The following is a 4223-nucleotide window of genomic DNA, read 5'->3' on the forward strand; positions in this document are numbered from 1 at the left end:
TGAAAAAAATCAACTGATTTGGACTTATAGAATAAAAGTTAAAGCTGGTCAAAGTTGGTCAAATTTCTGAATTAAAATTGATTTTTGAATAAACAGAGAGGGGGTGGCGTGGAAGGCGTATTTGAGGAATACGCTTCCACTTATACCGCTTCGGTGGATGAACAGAGAGGCTGACGGGTGGGACCCGCCATTAGGGTTGAGAGAGAGAGAGAAGCCGGGGACAGCGGCTCGGTCGCCGGTGGTTCCCCGGCGAGGAGGCCACGGCTGCCGCCGATGAGTGGATGGATGGACGTAGCACTGCACAGCGAACACGCACGTACCCGTAGCTTGGTCGGAGGTTGACGGATAGCGTCCCGATGATCTTCTCCAGAGGCGGTGGCAAAGGGGGGCTCGTCGGAGTTGGGGATTCAGACGAGGCAGAGGCGCTACAGCAGCTCCAGCAGCACGGGCACGACCAGGAGAACACCACGAGCACGTCGGAGGGGTTGGAATAAGTCGAGGAGCGCCAGAGGAACCAGAACACCGAGAGGGGATCGGCGGCGAACTCCAGTGCAGAACGGCGGTCAGAGGCCCGCCTGGCCTGGCTGCGGTCTTCTACGTGCAGATTTGTGGTCAGTCGAGGTGGGTGGTGTGGCCAGAGAAGCTCAAGAGGGGCACTATATATAGGCGCGGCTGAGGAGGGGTTCGAGATCGCCGGAGAAGGCTCTGGAGCGGCGAGCAGCGACGAACGGGGCTTAGAGTGGATGGGAGAGGTCGGGGAGCTCACGCGGCCATAGTAGAGGCAAGGAGCCAAGCACAGGGCGCGGGGGGGAGACGGCACGAGTGCACGGGCCCACTATGCTCACTGCCCCGCCGTGTTCGTATCGGCAGCAGCTGTCGCCAACGTTGGGAAGCTCCAGCGAGTGGTCAGGGGGGACGAGATGAGATAGAGGAAGATGAATGACACGCTAGAATGGCCGGAGGCGAGCGCACGAGCCGAACAGAGAAGCTATCGGCACTCAGAGCGCGTCGAACACCAGCCTGGCATCTTGGATTCACACGGTCACCGCGTGCACTGGTGCAACGCGGTGCGCCCGTGGAGTTAATCATGTCTGGTGGCTTGTTCTTGCAAGGTTTAGTCACCATGTGGTGTTAGATCAAAGCCAGGTCGACAGGAATAAACTTGAGCTCCTTGGCAAGTTTCTGGACAAAAACTTGTGAGGTCATTTCAGAGAATTCTAGAGAGAGTTAGGAGCTAAAACTTGGGGGTTAATGGTTAGTTAGGAAGGTCATCAAGTCATAAAAATTTCAGCTCAAGGAGATCAGCCAAAAATATACTTCCTTCACAAAGTACCATTTCTGGCCAGAATGGAAATGATTTTCTACAGCAAAAATACTCCTCATAACCATAGGATGATGAGGCATGGTCCAAAGAATATTTGAGAATTTTCTCAGATTTTTTTAAGCAAGAAAAATGGGTGTTGCTTTGGAGCAGAAGAGAGAATCATTCATTTTCAGAGAGAAAATGAATATTTTGCTTTCGAGAAAAATATTCCCAAGGCAATGTTTTGAGATATCAGAGAGCAATAGATGTTTTTGGGAGTGAGAGGAGTCACTTGGGTGAAAACCAAAAGAATGCCCAAGTGTTAAGTCCAAATGAGTTAATTCAAAAACTCAGTTTCAAACCAATTTTGCAATAAACTCCAGAGAAAGAAAAATGGCAAAAACCAGGGTCTCACAAGACGTATCAGGGACCTACGGGAGATAGAGTTGGGGAGATGGGGCAAAGCTTTTACTATTGAAACAGCCCACATGACTCGCAACGAACGGCCCACATGGTGACGATCGAGCGCGTTAGTGGTCCCATGTTGAGCGTTGGCCAAAATTAAAGTATCCATGCCACCCTAGTGCTATATGAGAAAATATTCTAGTTGTTTGTTGGAAGCAATCTGTAATTTCTGGAAAGCACTAATCTTTTGTGCAACCTTCGTTCCAAAGATTTATTCAGATACAGATGTATGTAACACTAAAACGTGTCTAGATACATCCGTATTTAGACAAATGTGAGTCAACTAATTCGGGATTTTGGGAGTATATTTCTATTTCAAGCAATCACGACTTACCAAAAACAAAAGAAAAAAAATAGGAAGCAATCACGACTTACCAAGGAAAACAAAATTTGAGTATTTTACGTGATTTCTGGAACCATTAATTAAATTTGTATTGATTTGGTGGAAGAAAATCATGACTTACCAAAAATAGCAGATAATCCAGCTGTTACCGCAATTTTCTCGAAGCAGTTTTCTGCTTGCACGTTTCTGTGGCTCGGCCGGATGCTTTAAAAGATTTCCATCGTAAGCTAGGGCACACAACTTCTTTCTTTCTTTGCTTGTGTGAGCAAAAGCCCCATGTTATTTGTTTAGAAATTCCCCAACCTCGCCGAAATCCTAGCCCCACCATGCCGCCAGGCCCGAGATGGGCGGACCTGCTACCGGAGCTTGTCTGCCGCATCGCCGACGGCCTTGACGACCTCAAGTGCTACGCAAGTGCGCGGGGCGTTTGCAAGACATGGCGTCGCACGCTCGTGCCACCATCACCGTTGCTGCTCGTTGACCACGACGACGACCCTGCCAAGCGTTGCACCGCCGCTGCCATCAAGCGTCGTACTACTACGGCCTCAATCCTCGCGCGTCGCTCCTTCGAGCTCAACGCCATCCCTTCGGGCCAGCTCTGCCCTGCGGCGCGTCGCTCCTTCCAGCTCATCACCATCCCGTCAGTCAGGACCTGTCTCGGCTGCTGTAGCGGATGGCTCGCCCTCTCCGTCTGCATCGACGATATTCGTAGCCTGCTCAGCCTCTTCCACCCCATCACAGCCGCCGAGATCCTCCTACCCCCTCTTGTCTATGACAGCCGCCTCGTCTCCAAGATCGTCTTCGCGCCCAACCCTGCCACTGACGACTTCATGGCCGCTGTGATCTGTGACATCAATAGGGTTGCCTACGTCACCGCAGGGGCCAGGAGGTGGGCCGTCCTCGACCCCATTCGCCTCACCATTGGAGACCAGATCGCCGACCTCCTCTACCATGTAAATGGTAGGGTCTACTGCCTCACTCGGTTTGGAGACGTCCATGTGCTCCTCTTGCCGCAGCGTTGCCGCCGGGAACCTATCATCCTCGAGGGCCCCACATCAATATATCCTGCGGTGCATAATAGACAAATCATCCAGATGCATGGGATAGGACCGGATCTAAATGCGCCGGCCACCATTGAGACGTTGTTCTCGTCTGTGGGAAGCAACCTATCATTCGATGACGCCACCGGTTTCGCCCCGCCATACAACACAATCTCGAATTTCACTAGTGTCAAGAACCTAGTGTTCTGCAATGGTAACCTGTACAAATCTGGAGGAATGCGTCCTGCACGGTTACTTTGCAGCTGCCAGAAGGGGGTCGATGCCGTGTAGCACATGATGAAATATTTGTTCTGAGGTATGACCCCCAGCGCCGACCATGTTGGGACGTTGTGGCCGACTTAGGGGGATACTCAGTGTTTATTGGGAGGAACAATTCAGTGTCGATATATGCGGAAGGCGTGCCGGGACTGAAGGGTGATTGTGTGTACTGGATTGGTGGGAGGGGTAGGGATCAGGGCATGGTCTTTGACATGAAGGCTGGCAGGTCAACACCTTGCACTCCCCTCGTGGATGGTGTTCTTCTGGGGTCTCCACAAAGCACAATCTGCTGGTACTTTCTAAGCGACGAATGAAAGAAGAGTTTACCTGACCCGAGCAAGGAACCGGGGTGAATCTGGACAAAAGTGATGCGTCGCCGGCCACATAGTGATGAGGACTGCCAACCACCTTGGTGAAAGTTATGCTATACAATCAGTAAAGGGTTTTGTTCGTGTTTTTGTATACTACATTTGAACTTGATATAATTCCTGTGGCACCGTCGGTAAAGGGTTTTGTTCATGTTTTTGTATACTACATTTGAACTTAATTTAATTCATGTGGCACCGTCGGCCTGTCATTTTGATTCACTATTCCCTGCATTTGTAGTAAAGTATCCAGTTGATATTTAGGTGGTTGCTCATTCAGTTCATTTTGTTTTAGTTCTCTAACATTATTTCATGGTAGATTTACATCATGTAGTCGTTAATGGAGACTATTTTTGAGGAAGACAAACTATTCTTTTGCGTTTCCACCATCTCATCGTGGCTAAGTGAATATTGGTGGGATGCAGCCT

General features: G+C 50.1%; 1 pseudogene; it reads left to right on the top strand.

The window, feature by feature from the left end:
- Positions 1–2437: 2437 nt before the first annotated feature.
- Positions 2438–3993, top strand: LOC109784839 (uncharacterized; annotated as a pseudogene).
- The last annotated feature ends 230 nt before the right edge of the window (positions 3994–4223 follow it).

The sequence above is a fragment of the Aegilops tauschii genome, chromosome 5 (assembly GCF_002575655.3).
Source record: "Aegilops tauschii subsp. strangulata cultivar AL8/78 chromosome 5, Aet v6.0, whole genome shotgun sequence".
NCBI lineage: Eukaryota > Viridiplantae > Streptophyta > Magnoliopsida > Poales > Poaceae > Aegilops > Aegilops tauschii.